Source organism: Cucumis melo, chromosome 5 (assembly GCF_025177605.1).
Source record: "Cucumis melo cultivar AY chromosome 5, USDA_Cmelo_AY_1.0, whole genome shotgun sequence".
Lineage (NCBI taxonomy): Eukaryota > Viridiplantae > Streptophyta > Magnoliopsida > Cucurbitales > Cucurbitaceae > Cucumis > Cucumis melo.
The window spans coordinates 23,385,028-23,408,490 of NC_066861.1; the positions used below are offsets into that span (position 1 = coordinate 23,385,028).

The 23,463-nt window shown below is 32.6% G+C and overlaps 2 long non-coding RNA genes across 7 annotated transcripts; both read right to left on the reverse strand.

The window, feature by feature from the left end:
* Window positions 1-251: 251 nt before the first annotated feature.
* On the reverse strand, window positions 252-2,290 carry LOC127149389 (uncharacterized). Its single transcript, XR_007820912.1, has 3 exons — window positions 1,224-2,290; window positions 925-1,145; window positions 252-576 (listed from the first exon to the last, which is right to left on the reverse strand). It is a non-coding gene; the product is annotated as an uncharacterized LOC127149389 (long non-coding RNA).
* Window positions 2,291-5,817: 3,527 nt separating this feature from the next.
* Window positions 5,818-21,522, reverse strand: LOC103492694 (uncharacterized). 6 transcript variants are annotated; one of them, XR_007821269.1, is made up of 8 exons: window positions 21,137-21,522; window positions 16,526-16,738; window positions 16,235-16,376; window positions 16,059-16,160; window positions 15,666-15,784; window positions 15,432-15,555; window positions 15,209-15,258; window positions 5,818-6,717 (listed from the first exon to the last, which is right to left on the reverse strand). It is a non-coding gene; the product is annotated as an uncharacterized LOC103492694 (long non-coding RNA). The 6 variants fall into 6 exon arrangements; XR_007821268.1 differs by having other exon boundaries at window positions 5,818-7,759; XR_007821270.1 differs by having other exon boundaries at window positions 5,818-8,160.
* Between the last annotated feature and the right edge of the window lie 1,941 nt (window positions 21,523-23,463).

The window sequence follows — 23,463 nt, forward strand, 5'->3', positions numbered from 1 at the left end:
TTATGACTTGATCCCTATGTTATAAAAAGGGTAAGTAGGCAGCTTAAGGTTCACTTTAAGTTCAGTCACACGTAAAAAAAAAAAAAAACAATCATGTTTCATTGTCATCTCATATATAAATTGCAAAATAAATATAAATGTAGCCACACTAGAATAAAAAAAATCTTTTGCATTATCATTCAACAAATTTTTTTTTATACATTTACAAGGATTGCAACAAAAGAAAATGGGGCAAATGAGGCATAAATCAAAGCTTCCATGCTCCTGGGAACCGTAGCCAGGGCCTCAATCACTTCTTCAGTAATAACAGGGTGCTTTCAAGGGTGTTAACTTCATCTTGGAGCTTGGCAACTTCTAGTTCTTGCTGGTTTATGGCCTCTTCTTTCTCACAAGATAAGATCGACAGTTGTTCAGACTCAACATTTATCCTCTAAAGTCTTCTTTTCAGTTCCTTCTTTTCTAAAGATAACTGCGTGGCTCTTTCTTGAATAACTTTGGCATCCCCTCGTACTTGTTCCATCAAAGTTAAAGCTTCCTTGATGGCAGATGTCCTCTCGTCTAATTGACGAGCTTTATCTGTTGACAACAACTGTGCAAAATATGAAAATTACACATCGTTGAAATTGTCCCTCTTAAGATAGCTATTTAAATACTCTTCAAGAGGAATCAAGCCATCTGCATGGATCTTTTCAATCTCCGAGAGAACCGTTACTATTTCTAGCCTAAGTCTTGGAATATATTCAAAAGAAGTTCACATGATCTTATATTGAATATCCTCCAACATATATAAGGCTGTTTTCTTGAAGAAGTTTGAAACAATATTTTCATCAACTCACTGAGAAGGTTTAGGGTTTCTCGTAGTCTGTCTATTAGAAGTGTCTAAAAACGATTCAGAAAACTTAAGGGGACAGGTGTCGAGCTGACCTTCTGTAAGGGTGCTTTAGGACAGGCATCTCCTTTGGATGAAGGACTCCCAATGTCTTTTCCTACCACTATCATCTTGCCTCGACGAATCTCCTCGAGAAGAGTAGATGGACGTAAGGACTGTTTGGCTGGTTTAGAGGCAGGAGTCTTCGAGGTACCAACTTTCTCAATGGTCGAATCAACTGCTCTATAAGGCCTTCAAGATGATGGTTCAAAGGTGACTGCAGAAGTAAACAATTAATAAGTCATTTGTGAAGAAGATGAACAAAAAAAAATTTAAGAAAGGAAAATGTGCAAACCAGTGGTGGAACATCAGGGACTCCCAAAGCACTTGAAACCCTTCCGTCGAGATCATCACTTGATACCTTCGCTTTCTTCAAAGGTCTCTTCCAATGACGATCACTTTTGATGCTTTCACTCTCATCTTTATGCTCCTTTATCTCCTCCTCGAGAGCAGCATCCATCGCCTCAACCAAGTAAATTTCTTTATCATTCAAGTTGCTCCCTCGGTTCTTAGACAGTTTGGGTTGTGAAAGGGGAGGAATGACACTACTCACCAAATGGTGTCTGTTATCCTCAAAATAGGTATCGTGCCTCGAGGCCCACCAGCCTATAAATTTTTGTGTCACATGCTTGCAAGGCTCTAACGAATGGACGGACAAGTATAACTCAGATAAAGTGTTACGCCTCGTACATATTCTCCAGTGATATAATATCACTAGTACAAATTTGGGTTTTAACGACACTAGTAATCAAAATATTGTGTCGTTAAAAATAAAAAAAGGGTGGGGTGAAAGTAAATGTGTCGTTAAAAATGACAAATGCGAAATTTTTTATGACACGGTTTTTGCGTCATTATTTAATTTTTCTTGATATAAATTTTGCGTTGTAAGAATAAACTCCAGCAATTTTTTTGATCTAATGGAAGGGTAATCTTCTAAAGGTTAGAGGTCGTAGATATAATATTTTGTCATTTATTTATTATTTATTTATTTGCTTTTTTATTTTATTTATCTACTTTATTTTGAAAGTGGATTTGAATTTGAATTTAACCATTTGTTTTTTTAAAACAAAAAAATGAATATCACATCTCCTTCGTACTTATTTTCCCTCAACTCACCGAATTTTCTCTCCTAAGATTTTTTTCCTCTGCCTCTTCAGACTCTTCCACCTCCTCCACTCTTAAAACATGGTACTGCTCTCTCTGTCCTATAAAAACATATAAAAACAAAGGAGAATTTCTTTTTGAGAGGGTATGTTAGATTGAGATCAATTGGAAGGGTTGGAAAAAAAAGCTAAGGAAACTATTATGTCAAATTAGTCTTTTAACTTTTTTCCTCCATTTCCTTTCCCTTTTGAGACTGTGATAAATTATAACGGTGTATTTTTTTCCAAATATAAACGATCGTGTAGCAAAATCTAAACGATTGTGTTACCAAATCTAAGAATCGTAAAGCCAAATCTAAACGATCGTATATCAAATTTTAAATAAAATTGGTTTAGATTTAGGGTAGTCAAATGTAAACGATTGTGTAACCAAATCTAAACGAATCTAAACGATCGTGTAACCCAATTATTTAAACGATCGTGTAACAAATAGTCAAAAGCACATTGTTGACGAGGTATTTTTGGTATTTTACATGTTGGGCCTTTGGGCTTTTTATATTTTCGGAATTATTCTATACAGTGTAAATACTTTGCCACTTTTTTATATTTTTGAAAAGACGCCTATTTTATTTCCAATATATTATTTTATATTATTTCCAATTTATTTTTTATATTATTTTATATAATTTTCAATATATTATTTTATATTATTTCCAATACATTATTTTATATTATTTTCTATATTTTATTTTCAATATTTTATTTCCAGTATATTATTTTATTTGGTGGGGTTGTAAAATTGTAAAATTTGTAAATATTGCTTCTACGATAATATTAATGTTGAAAAGAAAACAAGAAAAATTGATTTGGATCTTTCTTATATGTAACAAGTAATACAAACAACATTTGATTATGTACCCATTTTTATGAAATATTGTAATATAATAAATTATTTGTTTTTAATTTTTATAAAAAAAAACTGATTGGCACATTAATTTGGTAGGACACATTTCAATTTATTATACTAAATTAAATTTCAATACAGTTGCAACTGTAAAGCGAATTTCGGATGAGCTTTGTTTGCTTGATTAAATTTTTGGGATGAGCATTATTTCCTTCACTAAATTTTTGGGATGAACATTATTTCTTTAGTTAAATTATTTTTAGTAAACTTGGATTTGGGATGGCCATATTATAGGTTCTGAATATATAAACAAATTTAGTAATAATTGATTTATGTAATGACAAATTTGGCAATAATTAATTTTTGTATCCGTAAATTTAGTAATAATTAATTTTTGTGATTGCATTCCGAAAGTAATAATCAAAGAGTATGGTAATTTAGAGAAGTATGATAAAAGAAAGTGTCCATGCAAAATAAAATAAAATATATGAAAAAGTTTACGATTGAACATTACCTCGTATTGAAATAATAAAAAAAAATTAAGATTCAACCAAAAAAATAATAATAATATGGTTATTTTAGAATTTAAAAATTAAATAAAGTTGTTAAATTCCTAAAACATATATTAGGAAGGTTATAATAGGGGTTGCTGTACCTCTACACGTCAAAATTAATTACACAATTCCATAAAACAAATTAATTACATTGAAGAGACTCTGATAAGAACGCAAGTATTAAAATAATTACAAATTAATTATTGTAATTCAAATATCTGCATTCTAAATAGTCTTAATATTAACTTTTTAAAATATAAACACAATTCAACAACCACAAATTGTACACACAATTATACAAGATTCGTATGTATGTGTGTGAGTGTGTGTTTTATTAAAATAATATTGTTTGAAAAACTTATTAAAAAAAATAATGCACTTTAGAAATAATTTTTAAAAAACCAGAAGATCATTAAACACTTGATCAATATTTAAGAAAAAAATAAATTAAACGTTAAGAAGTGGGCGAGTCTCGTTTATTTTTCAATGTCTTTCCTTTTTTTTAATCATTTTCTTTAATTTAAAAAAATGAAATTTTTAAATTTTAATTATTATATATATTTTAAAAAACCTTAATTATATTACAAATACTATTAATATAAAAAGATGACCATAACCACACGTCAATCTATTTATTATCCAACACTCGTACCATCTGTCAAGTAAACATGATGGTCTCTTAGTGACCATATAAATTGCCTATAAAAGAAAATTTGATTTGGATCTTTCTTATATGTTGTAAGAAGTAATACAAACAACATTTGATTTTATTGTACCCATTTTTATGAAATATTGCAAATATATAAATTTTTGTTTTTAATTTTTATAAAAAGGAAAAAAGAAAAGATTGGCCCATTAATTTGGTAGAACACACTCCAATTTATTATACTATATTAAATTTCAACACAGTTGCAACTGTAAAGCGGATTTTGGATGAGCTTTATTTCCTTCATTACATTTTTGGGATTAACATTATTTCTTTTAATTAAATTATTTTAGTAAACTTGGATTTGGGATGGCCATTCTGAATATATAAACAAACTTAATAATCATTGATTTATGTAATGACAAATTTGGTAATAATTAATTTTTGTAACCACAAATTTGGTAATAATTAATTTTTGTAACCACAAATTTAGTAATAATTAATTTTTGTAACCACATATTTAGTAATAAATGACTTTTGTGATTGCATTCCAAAAGTAATAATTAAAGAGTATGGTAGTTTAGAGAAGTGTGATAAAAGAAAGTGTGCATACAAAATAAAATAAAAGATGAATCTCTTACACCTAGAATGATTGTGCAAGACACCGAAGTTTTGCTAGCATATTGTTCAACACTCTGACACTTACAAAAAATGCAAAATGTATGAAAAAGATTTCATATATGTAATTAATAGATTTCTAATATTTTAAACCTAAAAACAACTTTCAGAAATTGTAATTTGTGTCTAAGATTCCAAAATTCAAAACTACTACTAAAATTGTTTTAAATATTAAAAACAGCTATTAAATCTCGAAATATATGAAAAAGTTTACGATTGGACATAACATCGTATTGAAATAATAAAAAAAAGTTAGAGATTCAACCAAAAAATATAATAATATGGTTATTTTAGAATTAAAATAATTAAATAAAGTTGTTAAATTCCTAAAACATATATTAGAAAGGTTGGTTGCTATACCTCTACACGTCAAAATTAATTACACAAATTAATTACATTTGAGACACTCTAATAAGAACGCAAGTATTGAAATAATTACAGTCATCAAATGTAGGTATTTTGGTATTTTACAAAATAACATGCACGTCACACGTGCATATTGCAAAAAATACTAAATGGTTTTACCATTTTTTCAAAATAACCCCTAAAAACATTGTTATATCTCTTATTATCCTTTATTTTATTTATTTAGATTTTAGTCCGTAGCCATTTGAATTTTGTTTTTTTTTATATAATTAAAATTAAGGGTGTTATGGCTTTAGGTTGAAAAGAGTTGAGTGAACTATAATAACTCTCTCAACACCCTAGTAAATTAAGGGTATAAATAAAGGTGATAAGGATTACTACTAATTTGATACTGAAAAACTATTTAAATTCTAGCGGCTAAAATATTTAAATATTTAAACAAAATTTAAATAAAAAATATAAATAAAGCAACATTTTAAAATTATAAAATTTGTAAATATTGCTCTATAATAATATTAACGTTCAAAACAAAAAGGAAAATTCGATTTGAATCTTTCTTTATACATATTTTTACGAAATATTGCAAATATATAAATCTATTGTTTCTAATATTTATAAAAAGAAAAAAAGAAGATTGATTCATCCATTTATTTGGTAAGACATATTTCTATTGTAAACTCAATTGTACACTCAATTCATGTAATATTCACATACATATGCACGTACATACGTACCTACTTACCTACCTACATACCTACATGCATAAAATAAATGTATGTACTGTCCTATAATAATATAATTTTGACAAGAAAAACGAAAAATATGCTTCGATTTAGATCTTTTTTGGTTCATAAGTAGTACAAACAACATTTGATTATGTACCCATTTTTATATAAATTGCAAATATATAAACATTTTGTGTTAATTTTTATAAAAAGATAAAACTTACACTAACTAATAAATGGTAGAAATGATCAAACATATTGATGGATTCACTTGGTAAGGCATCTTTACCTTTCTCTCTCTTGGCTACTATAAATATGATCATCCTTACTCTTATCTTTCATCACTTTCAAACAATCTCACTCTTATCTTTCACCACTTTCAAACAATCTCATTCTCAAGTGTTTTCGTTATCATCCAAGCAATTTCCATCATCATTCAAGCAATGGAGTCTTTCAACATCCTGTTTCTATTGGTAATCAACAATACACAATAATTTTCTTCTTCTTCGTTTCATTATAACCTCAATCTCACTGTTGTTTTTTTTTTTTTTTTTGAACTACAGATCACTATTATTGGTATTGGGCATAGTTTGGCCCTCACTACTATCTCTCCAAAATTATATTGGGAGTCTATGCTTCCTACCACTCCACTGCCAAAAGCAATTCTTGCTCTTCTTCAACCAGGTGCATTTTTTTCTAAAAAAAAATGTTTTAATAAGTAATATTGATTTGATGGGTAACCATGCCTTGCAGATTTCTTTTTCTCCCCGAAGAGTCACAACGGAAGCCCATCTCTTTATATTGAGGAAAATGCTGGTCAAAAATATGCGTATGTCGATCATCCTCATTCACAAAACAGTAATGTTTCAAGCATCTTCTTCTTAGACAATATGTTATCTATTGGTTCAACATATAACTTGTATTTTCTAAATATTTCATCAAAAAATTCCCCTTTCTTGGTGCGAGTGGCTGCAAACAAATATCCCTTTTCTTCGAACAAACTATTAGACATCCTTGCCAGATTCTCAATAAAACCCAATACCGACGAAGCAAAATTGATAGAAAACACAATTATGGATTGTGAAGTTCCTCCTATCAAGGGGGAAGAAAGGTATTGTGCAACGTCATTAGAGAGCATGGTGGATGTGGTGATCATGAAGATGGGGAAGGAAGTTAAGGTAATGTCAGCTACAGTGGAGGACGGAATGAACCCAACGTATTCACAAGTTTCAACGGTGGTGGAGAAGTCGAAGGTAAACAACCTTCTTTGCCATAAGGAAACATACCCATATGCCGTGTTTTATTGCCATTCAAATCGGGGAACGCGAGTCTATGAGGTTGGTTTTATTGATAAGGATGGAAAGAGGGCCAATGTTTTGGCAGTTTGCCATAACGACACCTCCGGTTGGGATCCAAAACATTTTGCTTTCAAATATCTGAAGGTGAAACCGGGTGGAGCTACAATATGCCATTTTCTTCCTCCATATGATTTGGCTTTCTTTGTATAAAGTCATCACAACTGTGATCAGTGGCCTAACCTATCTTGACTCCAAATAATTATTGTTTGACGTCTGTTTGTTTTCAAAGGTGTGTCCATCCTAGCTAATATGATCTATGGTTGTATTTGGTTTGTTTGTATTTTTGTCCTTCTGTCCCTTTTAAAGTTTGTATCGTTTTTATTATTATATCAATGAGAAGTATTTCTTGTTTGAAAGTGTTTGATTGGAAGAACTAACCTCCTAATTTTGACCAAGAGAAGTAACTACAGGATTTGTACTCACTAATGCTTTTTCGCACATCTTTATAGCTTTATGAACATCTCTCAAGTGACCCCACTTAGGTTGCCTAGCCAATCCTGTGTCATAGAAGATAAAACAACTACCATATAAAAAGGCAGTAGCTTGTAATGAATTTGGGTGTGAATCTATATCCATATAATTTTTGTTTTTCATTTTTATGATTGGAGTTCACAACTTGAGTATAAGTTCATAACAAACTTCATTCTTTATGCACAATTTCAATTTTGAAGATGTAATAGCCAAGTCTTGATGTGAAATCCAGAATTCTCAAGCAATTGAACATAATCAAAATTGAAATCATAACTCAAAAAGGCAATAAGTAATGTATCATTGGCCACTGTCAAGAATGAAGAGATAATTAAAGAGAGGAAAAGAAAACAAATGGCCACCAAAAGCTTCAAATTTGGTTTCACTTTTATTAGTTACGCATTCCACCTCTTTAAATTTTGATGGCATCCTAATTAAAAGAAAATAAAATAAAATAACTATATTAATTAGAAATTGAACCGAGTGTTATATGTATTAGACAGATGTGAAATAAGTTTCATATTCAAAGACTCAATAAGAACTGACCATTGGTGTGTTTGTCTTTTTCAGATATATTCTATGTTTGTACATCATTGAAGTCTTCTACCAAGCATGTTTGTCTTATATTACTCAAATTTAGGAAAGAAAGAAAGAGGTTGAGTGTGGTACAGCCGATCAGGCAACCCCACATACAAATGTGACAAGGCTTTTAGAGTACATATTGTTATATTGTTAGATTTTATCTTGTTCCACCTCAATTGTTATATTGTTAGATTTTATCTTGTTCCACCACATTGTTAGCTAGCTCTTACAAGGGATTTTATTAACCGTATGCAGACTTTATTTGGTGTTCTCTTACTTGCATATTTTTCTAGTTTGGATGTTCTCTATAATGGAGGTACAGATGTGATTACTTATGAATTCGTGGATACTTGAGAAAATGAAGAACTTGTCCAAGGAGAACATCTATGTCCTGAGCGACAAGCAAACTTATATTCAAGTCAGTATCAATTTCACAACATCCTGTGATATTATTACCTTTAACGATAAAGATCGATATTTTATGTTTTTTCTTTTCTTTTTTTTTTTCCACCAAGACATGAAGACAACAGATAAAGATTGTAGTACATACAATATATATATATATATATATATATATATATTAACAAACTAATATGCACATATTTACAAAGACTAAAAACTAGAAAAATAATGCAGCTCGAATTGTACCTTTGAAAACAATAAATTTATAAAGATATAATAACAAAAATAAAAGAAATAAAAATGGAATTTTGAATATGGAACAAATATGCATTGTATTGAAATAACCGATGTATACAAACACGGTGAGTTTAATAAATGAAAAAAATAGATTAAGGAGGTATTTGGGGCATTGAGTTGGTTGTTATAACTAATAAATATTGTAGCTTGTGAGTTATAATATAGTCCATGTTTCGAGTGTAGGCTATTTTATTGTGTGGGCAGAAAATAGTAAAACTATGTAAGAAAGAGATAAATAGAGGACTAGTAGGAAAGAATAAACATTGTAACCGAAATTTGAATTGGTAAAACTACATTTAATTGTAGGTTATAATAGTTGAAAATACCAAAAAAAATATATATAATTGGAGCCCAAATATAGAGTGAGTGATATATATCGACCCACTTAAAATTGGTAACCCAAACACTTATCCTATGGCAGATCATGTGATTAGCAGTTTGCGTCCGCTTATCTCCCTAATCAAAAGTAATGAATTTAATGTTTGTTCCTTTAATTGTGGCTCCCATTAATTTACTAAAAATGACTTTCGCATGGATGAATCACATAATGAAGATAGGATACAAAAGACCGTTGACAAAGAATGATGTATGGAAATTGGATATATGGGACCAACTGAAACATCATTCAATCGATGTGTTTGTTTACCTCTCCCACTCAACAACAACAACAACAGCTCTAGTTTTCGTTCGAAGAAGCTTTTAGTTTCTTATATATTACTTATACTTTTTCTAGTCTTTTTTATGGCATCTTTTTCTTCTTCTCTTAATTTAAAAGAAACGTGCAATTATTTTAGGAATATGTTTGTTTTGTAATAATAACCTCGAGTTTAGGCTCACGAGTACTCAACAATAGAATGGTCATATTGGTCGTAGTTCATGACTTCAACCCACTTTATCTTTGAACACAACTTGACGCACTTGGGAAGTCTTCAATTTAACCCTCGGGTTCTTTTTTACCGGTCTTGTCCAACTACTAACAAATGTAGTTTTGATACTATGTTAAATTACAAATTGTGACCCAAAATTTTAGATGATGAGTTACGGTGAAATTTGATTACATCAACAACTTAATTAACACAAAATCTCCCTCAAAATCAAGGATTTTAGTCAAGAATCTGAACATTAGGAATGAAAGAGGAATGCAGTAGCATATAGAATTGAAGGAATAATAGGCTTTTAAGTAGCGGTTGCTTATAAACTTCGATTCTCAATTATTAAAGTAGAGGTTGCTTATAAACTTGGATTCTCAATTATTAATTAGGAAAGATTTAGAGGTATAGCCTTCACTATGCTGATTTTCATATATATCTCATTATCATATACTACATCTACCCTAATTAATTTTCAAAATTCTAACTCTTTATTATAATGTATTTGTTTCGATATATACTGTATTATATACACAGTAATGTATCATTATATGCAATGAGTTTTTTAAGTATATATTATTTTTTTCAATATTTTTGTATGTAATTAGCTTTTTATAGTATATTTAACTACTTTTTAGTAAGATGTTATGTAGTGTATTCGTGATAACTTTTTTAATTATATAGTTTCTTACCTTGTAACTTTTTTTCAATATATACTGTTATATTCGCTATAAATTTTTTTAATTACATAATTTCCCATCTTGAAACTTTTTTTAATTCCATAATTTCCAATCTTATAACTTTTCTTCAATATAGATTGTGCTATATTCAGTATATGTAAACCCTCAAGCTTGGTCGTCCATTTGAAAATAAATTGTTGATAAAAAAATATTTATTTTAGATGTGATTCTATATTTTTCTCAAAAATATATTTTTCATTTTTTTAAACCATCATAATTATTATGGGTTTATGAGACAATTGAGCACGACATTTTTTAAAAATCTTAGCACATTAGGCTATTTATGAAAAAATAGTGAATTTAGATTAGACCATTGTAACATTCATTCTTTGGGGTATGATAAATTTAGCAATGAAATTATCCTCCAAATTTAATCTAGCTAATTGATAGGGTCATGTTATCATAATGAAACTTCTTTGAAATTTTAGCAGCTGGAAGTGAATTGTGTGTATCTTAAATGAATTATTGAATGTTTTCTATAGTTTTATTTAGCATATATATACTACAAAATACAACTAGTTTTAATTTGTACCTCATTCTTTATGTCTTTATGGTTAACGTTCATTCTTTGGAAGGTAATACACAATCTTATCCCTCAACATATAAATAAATAGAACATTTAGAAAAAAAAAATTGGGAATGGCAAATACTTAAGAAATTTTTTGCTTTATATTTAGCGTTATTAATATATTTTATTATATTACTACTCCTATTTGACTAATAAGTTGGGACTTGTAGATTCTCAATTTGTGGGACCTGTCATTTTGAATAAACTTCTAGAGGTTGGTTAATTCCCATTTTTGTTTTTGTTTTTTTTTTTTTTTTTCTCTTTTGTAATTAACATCTCAATAGGTAGGTTTATTTTCACTTTTGAATGAATGCATCTTTCATACCATTTAAATTGATTTTGAATTATTAAAAACATTTTTGAAATTGACAAAAACCATTTTTAATATTTTAATATTACTCCAAAAAACATGTTGTCAATTATGTTCCTAAGATTCAAGCAGCTCAACACTCAAATTCGAAATTGGGCTTAAAACAAGAACTCCAACTCTGAGGCTGAAAAGAAGAAATGGATCAAAGAAATTGATGATATTGATAAGCTTGAAAAGGAAAATAACTAAAAGGATGTGAATAGCTCTCGTCGGCTTGCTCTCAAATCTAATCTTAGTAATCAATTCCACAAAGAAGCTCAGATCTGGGCCCAAAGATGCAAAATCTTATGGCTTGTTGATGGTGATGAGAATACGCCCTTTTTTCATAAAATACGTAATGCTAGGAAAAGAAGAAGCTCCATTTCTAGCATACATAATAATTTCGGTGAAATTTGTAACACAAACAATTCCATTGAGAAAGTGTCTGTTAATCGTTTCTCTAATATCTACTCTGAAAACAAATAGGTGGCTTGGCTGATTAACAACTTGAAATGGTCTCCTATCTCTAACTATTTACGGATTATCAATTGGTGGTGTTAATGAGACTTATATTGCTCAAAAAAATAAATGTTGCAAACGTGGGAATTACCTATTAGCCTATTAGCCTCACTGTTGCTCTCTATAAGCTTATGGCTAAAAATTATGGCAAACAGACTAGAAGAAACTCTCCCTCATTCCATCTCTGGTTATCAAATAGCTTTCATCAAGAAAGACAAACACGGATGCTATTCTCATTGCACATGATGCCATTGATTATTGGAAAATGAAAAACGTGAAAGGTTATGTTATAAAGCTTGATATTGAAAAGGATTTTAACAAAATTCAATGGGGTTTCATCGACTACTTTCTATTGAAGAAAAATTGTTCCAATCAGTGGAGATCTTAGATGCAGTCATGTCTTAGCAATGTGCACTACTATGTCCTTATTAATGGAAGACCTAGAGGGAGAATCAAACCTTCAAAAAGTACTATTCGTCAAGGTGACCTCTTTCCTCATTTATATGTCCTTGTCATGGATTATTTTAGTAGAATTTTATTACACTTGCAAAGGCAGGATAAAATCAAGGGTGTTTTCATCAATGATGGATGTAATCTCACACATATTTTATTTGCTGATGATATCCTCATATTTGTGGAAGATAATGAAGATTATATATCCAACCTTAAGAATGCTATTTTCCTCATTGAAGAAGCTTCGGGGCTCAATATTAATCTTTCAAAATCATCCTTATCACCTATAAATGTGGATTCTAATAGAGTTGATGAGATAGCAAATAGTTGGGGGATCCAAAAAAAGTACCTGTCCATCAATTATCTTGGTGTTCCATTGGGTGGCAAATCATCCTCTGCTCATTTCTAGGATAATATTACTGAGAAAATCCACAAAAAGTTGAATAGTTGGAAATACTCTTATCTTTCCAAGGGAGGGAAGTTGAACTCTTTTTCACTCAACTCTAATCAGCCTTCCTACATATAAGTTGTCTGTTTTCAAAGCCCCCATTGACATTTGTATATCAATTGAGAAATTGTGGCTTAATTTTCTTTGGAAAAATCGTAGCGAGGACAAGCTCACGCATCTCCTGAGATGGTCAAAAATTACTACTCCAAAAGAAAATGGAGGTTTAGGTATTCATAAACTGGTGGACACAAATTTCTTTCTCTGTAAATGGCTACGGAGATTCTAAAAATAGTCCCCCTCTGGAAAAGAGTTATGCTTGCAAAATATACACAATCTGCTATTCATGAAATTCTTACGATTGCAAAACATAGTTCTTTGAAACTCTTGGAGGAATATTGTAAAAGATATTGATTAGTTCAATTCTCATATTAAATGGCAAGTTAACAATGGGGAAGTCCCACTTTTTGGAAAGGCAACTGGAATATCGATGGCCCTTTTATCTTTGAAATATCCAAGATTATTTGCTCTCTCCACTATTCTGGATGGCTCAATAAAAGATGCTTGGAACTCTGTTTCCTTTGATTGGGATTTTCTTCTTAGGAGACCCTTGGGCAGCATTGAACCTCAACAATGGGAGGAAATTAAGCATTCACTCGCCCAAATGAAGAGAGAGGCAAAGATACTCCCATCTGGAAATTAAACTCAAATGGCAGCTTCTCTATTGCTTCTATTAAAAGATATATTATCAACATTGATCAAGACCCTCTTTCAAATTATAGCAATGGCATTTTCAACCAGCTCTGAAAATCAAAAGGTCCCAAAAATGTAGATTTTTCATTTGATCTCTTATTCACAAATGCTTAAACACTGTTGAGGTTCTTCAAAGAAAAATCTCAAGTCTTCATCAGAATCCAAACTAGTGTATCCTATGCCAAAACAGCTCCGACGACCTTGACCATATTTTCATTAGCTGTCGTATTCCACAAGTGTTTTGGGCAAAGGTTGAAAGTCTCCTATTATGCAAAGTGCAGCACCACAGTGTCTCCACTATGTGCTCTGAATGTGCGATATGAATCAAAAAAACAAAAAGGGTATCATCAAATTCAATACCATCTCGACTGTGCTATGGGATATTTGGTTGGAGAGAAACAATTGTATTTTCAATGAAAAGGACAGCTCTACAATCAATCTTTGGGTGGATATTTACGCTCTTTCGGGTTTTTAGGCCAGTAGATCATCGCTATTTTCAAATTATAGTGCTACTTCTATTGCTCTCAATCTTAATGCTTTTTAGTTTCTTGTATTGCTTGGTCTTACCTCTAGCCCTCCAACTGTTGTTGTTGTTGGTCCTCTTCCTTACTTCTCTTGTTTTCGTCTCATATATTAATGAAGTGTGAATGATGAAGGTGCTAAGGGGGTGTCCACCTAGTGGAGATGGTCAGTATCTTTTCTAAATTTTTTTTTTTTTTAAATTTGCATATGTGCAGTGCATGCGACGTGGAGATCCACGTAGAATTGGTTACATTTATGCCTTCTCAATATTTGTAGGAGTGGTATGACCCAAATCCTCTTTCTTATTTTGGCCACATTTATGTGAATGAATTTGTAGGTTGCCTTTTTAATTATATTCGGTTGTTTTAATTTAACCCTCATGGTTTTTCTTGTTCAACCATAAACAAACTTTTTAATGATTAAACTTTTTAATGGGTGATTTAAAAGGAAGTGGGATATTTATATGAGACTACCACCTTTCTATAATTTGAAATGGAACTGGTAGTTAAGAAAGTTTCCTAATATATGTGCCTTCAAACAGTTGCCAAAAGAGCTTGTTTTGAAGGCTTTATAATATTATGTTTCTTTTCTGGGATAGCTATTTGGAGTGTTATGTGAAGCACAATATCTTCAGAATGTGATGCATGTTGGTTTTCGATTGAGATCAATGTTGGTAATTAATTTTTTTTCACTCGTGCCTTATTTGATCTTTTAGCTAATTCGAATGCTTTGAATAGTAAATGCTTTTGTTTTCTTTAGTTTAGTTTGATTGTAGTTTAAGCATTAGTCTGTTTTGATATACTTGTAGTTTGCGTCTATTTTTCGTAAATCAATGAGGTAGACCTGTGAGGATAGAAAGAAATTTAGTACCGGAAAGATAACCAACTTTGAGGTACATCCTCCTCATCCCCCCCCCCCCCCCCCCAAAAAAAAGAATCATTTAAAAATAATGATTATACTAACAGAGATATTCTCATACCTTCACGACCTTCCAGATTGGTATTTTCTTCTTCGATAAGTTTGAACGACCTACAAAAGAATATCAAACTGTTACCTACTTAAAGTAGTGACATACAGAAATAAGGACTAATTAGTTGATTGAGGACTAATTTCCAAGTCTAGTATCGAATCAAAAACGTTAAAACAAAAACATCACGGAAAATCTTCAAAGAATGTAATACAAAAGGTTATTAGTCATTTACCAATGCTCGAACTTGACGTGAAATTGAATCCCCAAAGTCTCTATAGTCAGAAATACGCTTTAACTGACGTGCTTTAGTTTGTGCTCTAGCTTCTTTCGTATCGGTTAATTATAGGATCCACCAACTAAGAAAAGTGGAAGAATAGAATAAGCAAAGAGAAGAGATTGAAATGGAAAACTTCTGGTTCAGAAAATGTTATACAACATTGTATCATACAACAAAAATAGAAATAACCTTCTCTGTCTCATTTGATCTAAAAGTTGGTGCGTGGTAGCAATTGAAATAACAACATTGTATCATATAACTGGTATGTCAATCCTCCTTGTGCCCCTAGCTTTTCTTGAAACATTAGACTGGACAAATGCAATAAATCAATTTATTTAAAGACACCAATTTTTTGTGAAGTACACTGAAAGAGATGAGAGACAAATTTCCAGGGAAAGAAAAGTTGGAAGATAAGAAACATAATATGATCTAAGATAGTATTGGCATGTCTCCCGAGAGAGAGAGGTAGGGAGGGAGGGGGGAGAGAGAGTATAGGCATTTCCAAAATATAGAATCAACAGCAAATCCATATTTCTGATGCATATAAAGCTTTTTGAGTACTGAAAGGAATCTCTTCAATACCTCTGAATGGGAAGAATCAACAAACTCGGTCTCCATCTTCTCTGTGTTCGAGTGAGTAGCATCTCTCCTAGGAATTTGTTGATCTATAGTATCCTCTATAATCTAAATTCATAGTTCATATAAATACTTAGAAATTTCTAGTAAACAGTGGGAAGTCTGACGGAAATATTACTTACTGTAGCTGATTCAACAGTAGTGATGCCATTCATATTTAATTGAACTCTGACTTTAACCCTTGAATTCGAGTTGTTTGAGCCTTGGAAAGGAAAAATCTACATCTCAAATGACTTAACATTTAACAATCAATTCCAATCCAACCTAAGAAAAATTAAAAAAGAAACAGAAACAGGTTAACACACTCTCTCGAGTAGTTTCTGAACACTGCAGCAGTTGAAAAGCCTTCCGACTCGACAAGAACTACTTCAATGATAACAATAATAAATAAAAAAGATTAAAAGTGAACATACTGTAAAGCAACCAATTTTTGAAGACATGCCAGGAGGTAGTTCATCCGGGTTACTATAGACTGCTTCCAAGTGGAATAAACTATTGCGCTGGAATGATAGAATTTTAGTACTTGGAATGTGCTGGCCTTTGGGAATTAGTACGTTATTTATTCCTAAGCAAATTAGGCCTGCATCTGATGAGAAGCCAATTGAGAATGGAAATGAATCTTGCACCTGTGTTCCATCAACCATATACCATTTAGCATCCATGCAACTAACAAGCCCAGAAGAAGGAACATGTCAATTAAGTAGATGAAGAAAACACATAATTACAAGTTGCAAAATCGCCTAAATCATGTTATACAATAACATGAAATATCACATTGCACCCATTTCTAAAGAAAAATAATCGAACGGTTTCTCTTCGGGTCAACAAATTTATTAAGGTCAATGTTGGTAAAAGGAGTAGGATCCAAGAACCCTGCTTTGTCCAAGTACATTACACCCAAGAACCAAAAAGAAGCTAGAAGAAGAAAAGGAAAACAAGCAGAACCATGAGAGTTTTGTGTTTTATCCAGATCCAGTCATTGGCATTAAAGATTCAAGTTCATGCTAGGAATATAATCTTTTCTTAACTCCCCATTAAATGCCTAGCTAATGCAAGTTATAAAACCCCAAGGGAAGTGTATTTGAGAAATCTGGGTATCAAACGATACAATAGAGACTTGAGTATTTGATAGACCTCCAATAATATTCCAGTATTCCAGTATAGCAGAAGAAATAAGGTGTGGTGGGAGTGGCAATATTGTAATAAAAGACTTTTAATAGTAAGTTTGTTAGAAGTCTGTTATGTTAGAGGGAGGTCGGTGTTAGCTAGTATAAATAGAGTGTTTGGGCAGGAAATGTTTCTCGTGAAGTTTTGAGAGTTTAGTGGGCTTGTTCTTCCTGAGAGGAGAAGACAAGAGATTTCTTGTAATTGAATTGAGTTTCACTCAATTCAATCTATATTGTAATCGATTTCATTCTATCAATACAATTCAGAAATTATTTTCGAATAGTTCAGTATCTACCATATTGGTATCAGAGAAAGATCGATCCGAAAAGGAGAAGTGACGATGGTGTAGACAAGAATCGAAGAGAAGATGGAATTAAGGAGTTGAGTAAGATGTCGGTAATCGAAGCAACGTTGATCGAACTTACAAAGAGTATGGAATTGAAGAAGCAACAGTAGGCCATATTGTCGTACATGGAAGCAAATGCGAAAGAGAATGAAGCAACTTCTAGTCGAGAAATCAGAGAAACCAGCACAGAGAGAAAGGCCGATACAGACAAAATTTCAGGAGATCGAAGTAAGTTCAAGAAAGTAGAAATGTCGGTCTTCACCGGCGACGATCTCGATTCCAGGCTTTTCTACGCGGAAAGGTATTTTCAAATACATAAGCTATATGACTCTCAGACAATGTTAGTTTCTACGATTAGTTTTGATGGACCTACATTTAATTGGTATCGCTCGCAAGAGGAGAGGGAGAAATTTGTGAGCTAGTCCAATTTGAAAAAGAGACTACTAGTAAGATTTAGATCTACTAGAGAGGGGTCCATTTGTGGCCGATTCTTGAGAATCCAGCAGGAAACTACAGTAGAAGAATATAGGAATTTGTTCGATAAGCTGGTAGCTCCTTTGTCGGATTTACCAGAAAGAGTCGTAGAAGAAACTTTTGTACTTGAATATTACCATGGAGACAAGCAGAAGCGGCTTTTTGTAGACCGAAAGGTTTAGCCGAAATGACGTTGATCGCTCAGTTGGTGAAAAACAGAGAGATTATTAAAGGCGAAGCAAATTTGAATGGATTCGCTGGCAAGAAATATCCTCCGCAAGCTGCAGCAAATGCGAAGTCTACAACTAATCAATCCATCAACGATAACAAAGGAAACACTTCGTTTCCAATAAGAACCATTACACTAAGGAGTCCAAATACAGGAGAAGTGCGCAAGGAAGGAACTTCTAAGCGATTACCTGATGTAGAATATCAATTAAGAAGAGAAAAAGGACTCTGTTTCAGGTGTAATGAGAAATATTCGGCTGATCATGAGTGCAAAATGAAAGAGCAAAGGAAACTCAGAATGTTTGTGATCAATAGTAACAATGAAGAACTTGAAATTGTTGAAGAAGTTGAAGCTGAGAGTATAGAATTGAGGATGGTAGAGGTGAAAAATAACACTACAGCCTGTGTGGAATTATCGATCAACTCTGTGGTTGGTGTGAATGATCCGGGAGGTTGTAATCTTGATTGACTGTGGTGCCACACATAATTTTGTGCCTGAAAAATTGGTAAAGTCTTTACAATTACCAATTAAAGAGACTGCTCATTATGGTGTAATACTTGGTTCAGGCACGGCTATCAAAGGAAAGGGAGTATGTGAGTCTTTGGAGGTAAAATTGAATGAGTGGGAAGTAAAAGAGGATTTTCTACTGCTAGAACTTGGAGGGGTAGACATCATCCTTGGTATGCAATGGCTTTATTCGCTAGGGGTGACAATGGTAGACTGGAAGAATTTCATATTAACCTTCTATGATCATGGAAAACAAATTTGTACCAAAGGTGATCCGAGCCTTACTAAGGCAAGAGTAAGTCTGAAAAATTTGTTGAAGACTTGGGAGGATCAAGATCATGGTTATTTGATTGAATGTAGATCACTTGAGTTGATTGAACTGAATGGACTAACTGCCGAAGAAACAACAGAATCTAAAGAAACAGAGGAAAGAATTGCTCCTATGTTGAATCAGTACAATGATGTCTTTGAGTGGCCAAAGAAACTTCCGCCCAGAAAGAGTATAGAACATCATATACACCTTAAAAAGGGTACTAACCCTGTAAATGTCAGGCCATACCGTTATGCATACCATCAAAAGGAAGAAATGAAAAAACTGGTTGGGGAGATGTTAGGCTCGACAGTCATAAGACCGGTTTTGTGTAGATTACCGAGCCCTGAACAATGTCACGGTTCCAGATAAATTTCCAATCCCTGTAGTGGAAGAATTATTTGATGAATTGGGAGGAACATCGTTATTTACTAAGATTGATCTGAAGACTGGCTATCATTAGATCAGAATGGCAGATGAAGATGTGGAAAAGACTGCTTTCCGGACACATGAAGGCCATTATGAGTTTCTAGTAATGCCCTTTGGGCTAACTAATGCTCCGGCTACCTTCCAATCATTGATGAAATCTATTATAAAAAGATACTGTGCTGAATGCTTGGTAATGTCAACAGAATAGGCCTCTGTGCCCGTCTCCAGTAGGATTATTGCTGCCATTGGAGATTCCTACACAAGTTTGGAGTGACATATCCATGGACTTTGTGGATGGTCTACCTAAGGCGACTGGTTTCGAGGTTAAATTTGTAGTAGTAGATCGACTGAGTAAATATGGCCATTTCCTGTCATTAAAACATCCATATTTTGCAAAATCAGTAGCTGAATTGTTTGTCAAGGAGGTAGTTCGACTTCATGGATTTCCCACATCCATTGTATCGGATAGAGATAAGGTGTTTCTTAGCAATTTTTGGAGGAAAATGTTTTGTGGAACAAGATTGAATTGAAGTTCTGCGTATCACCCTCAATCCAACGGTCAAATGGAAGTGGTGAATAGAGGAGTTGAGGTATATTTGCGATGCTTTTGCAGTGAAAAGCCTAAGGAGTGGATTAAGTGGTTACCATGGGCCAAGTATTGGTATAATACCACTTTCCATAGGGCTTTAGGCATGACGCCTTTTCAAGTAGTTTATGGGCGAAAACCTCCATCTTTGCTTTATTATGGTGATCAGGTAACATCTAATGCTACCTTGGATGAACAGTTGAGAGAAAGAAACATGGTACTACTGTCTCTAAGAGAACACTTAAGGCTTGCACAAGATCAGATGAAAAAATATGCTGATCAAAAGAGGCGACATGTGGAATATGAAGTTGGGGATCCTGTCTTTTTGAAGATAAGACCACACCATCAACTGTCTTTAAGGAGGAAGAGGAATGAGAATCTTTTTTCTAAGTATTTCGGACCTTATAAAATCCTTGAAAGGATTGGTCCGTCCAGTGGCCTATAAACTAGAGTTACGGGGGAATCCCCTGTCTTTCACTTACAGAGCTGGAGGCAGATATTCACCACAATATTCAAAAAGAAGAGAAACGATAGATCAGGTAAAAGAAACACACTTGACTCTAGGATCAAACAACATACATAAACAGTCGTACAGATCCAAAGTAGTGCTACCATCAAATAATCTCCAAATTGTTAATTTCAAGTAATTTGGTATTAACAAACAATTGTAATATAGCGGTCAAACAAAAAATTTAAATGTAATTAACAAACGTATGTCCTTGATTAAACTATCAGATTCATGGTCATTAATTAGAATGCTATTCTTTCACACATACAGCCCTAGCAAACCACAACAAAATTCATCAAAAAGAAAAGGGGGGATTCGTTAAGTGCCTAATAGATGCAGGAAATGAAGTTGCATTGCATTGAGTGCCACGAAAAATCAAATTTGCTAAATGCGGATAAAAAGAATTCACGTAATGGTCGCTCGATCTAATCAATAGAGAAACATGAGATGAGAAACATGAAAACCCACCTGAGGACAGCCAGTCAGAAGGTAACGGCGGCAGGAAACAGCTCCGGAGATGGAAAAATGTATGAGAGAAAGAGAGAGAAGTTTTCGTCGGGGGGGGGGAATCTAGGGAGGGAAGAGAGTCTTCTGTTTCACATTCCATTGGTTGGGCGACGATTTCGGGGAAATTATATATCGGTACATCATAAGGCGTGGAGCGTGAGACGGAACGAGCGAGCGGCGGACGAACGAAGATCGGAGCGTGAGAAAATCGGGGAAGAAGACGGAAAGATTGGACGAACGAAGACGGAAAGATCGGAGAAAATCGTAGAAGAAGGGAGAATATTGGGTGAGGGGGAGTTCGGGATTTCTTTAGAAATCGAGTAATAGGAAAAATCTGGGAAAGTTAAAAGAAGCAAAAAATTATTTTTTTAGAAGAAATTGAAAATATATATTCCTTCACATTTAAAAAAATATAAAATAATTATAATAGAAATAAATTGCTTAAATCAATATTTAATCTAATAATAATAGAAATAAATTGCTTAAATCAATTAAAATATAAGTGTAACGCTCCAAAGTAAGTTAATTTTAAATTTAATTAGCTTAAGTTTAATTTGAATCATGTTGAAATTATTTTGGGTGTTAATTGAGTTATTTTGTAGAAATTATGGCTAATTAAATAATTGTTGGAATAATGTTTAATTGGTTTAAGAAGAATGAAGGAAAGTATCAGTATCTTAGGAGATCTAAGCTATGCAACATGTTCTTGATGCGATACAGATTGCTTGACCATTTTATATTTAAGGTGAACAACCTCTCAGTGCCTAAACACCACACTTGTTCTGCACGTGTTTGGTTATATCTTTGTTACTTACTCTTTAGAGTAGTTAGTAAGAAACACTGGCCAAGCAATGGAGTCAATCTAAGCTAAGCATGATGAGACTTATAAATAAAGAATCCTTACCAAATACATAACCTAAACTTAAACTACATAAAACACTTCAACAAAGTGGAAAGTAAATAAATGGAAGACAGAAAGTGGATAAGACTGCATTTTATACATAATGTAAGCCTCTTGGCCATAAAGTAAAAAGCATTCATACAATACATCAAAGAAATACAAAAATGTAAAGAAAGAAAATATGTCGAGCCGCAAAATACTTGCATTCTTTGGCTCTTTTACAAGTTAGAGGAAATGGTGGGGGAAGCTTCTCTTTCTAATCTCTCTCTAACCTCTCATTTAGACATTGACGAGAGAAGAGGATGAAGGAATAACTCTACTACAAATGATGGACTCTAAAACTTGTCCTTCACGGGACTCCTTAAGGGATGTCCTCCTTTGATTCTCTTTTCAAGGTGGAGTTGCGCTTCTTTTATAGACACACTTTAGGTGTTAAATTAAGTGCTCATGTTGCACATCCGTCTTTGCCAACGCTGCCAATTACCCTTGCCTACAAATGTCAGTGTAGAAAGTAGTCATTTTTTGTCATATCACCACTTGGTCATCCGTGAAGCCCTCTGTAAGTTTCCTCCTCCTCCATCATGCCATCTACAATTGTTTGCTGATGCTTTGTCCCTTACTTCATTATGGTGCTCTTCGAAGGGTAGATGATATAAGGGTAGATGATTAGAAATCAATCAATATTGACCATTTTTTCTCTTTTTCTGGAACTATGGAAGTTGGGATTTTTTTTTTTTTTTTTTTTTTTTTTTGCCTTTTTCTGCTTCATGCTTTTATTTTATTTTTGGACTCAATAACTTACTTTTGATATTACTCTTTTGTAATGGATCTTGAAGTTTCAAAATTTTCTCACATAGAAAGATAATTAGAGGTCACCATGGTTGATTTTGTAAAGTGATATTAACCATTTTAGAATCACTCTTTATCATCTTAATCGTGTCCTTCATTTATTAGATGGAATGAGGGTGGAAAGGGAGGCATTGACTTCAAAACCACACAAATGATAGAACTAGTATCGATGCTTTATCTTAATTGCGCCTGATTTCTCATAATTACCGAATGATAATTAACAACTACATTACGTTTACGAAGACACAAATTTATTTATCACTTTATTTATTTTTTTGGAGGAATTACCAATGCGAACTATATAATTGATTGATTTAACTTAGGATATTAAAACAAAACATATAACTTATTTAACTTGAAAAGCTCCTCCAAATGTTTCTTTGGTATTGTATTCATGAAAAGATTGAGGTCTAAAATCCAAAGCAATCCTGATAGATAGCTACATGGATTCTGCATCTTCAAGTGTGCTCAAGATCAATTCCAAAAAATATACAGAATTTAAAATAATTTATTATCCTTCCAAATCTAACAAAAGAGG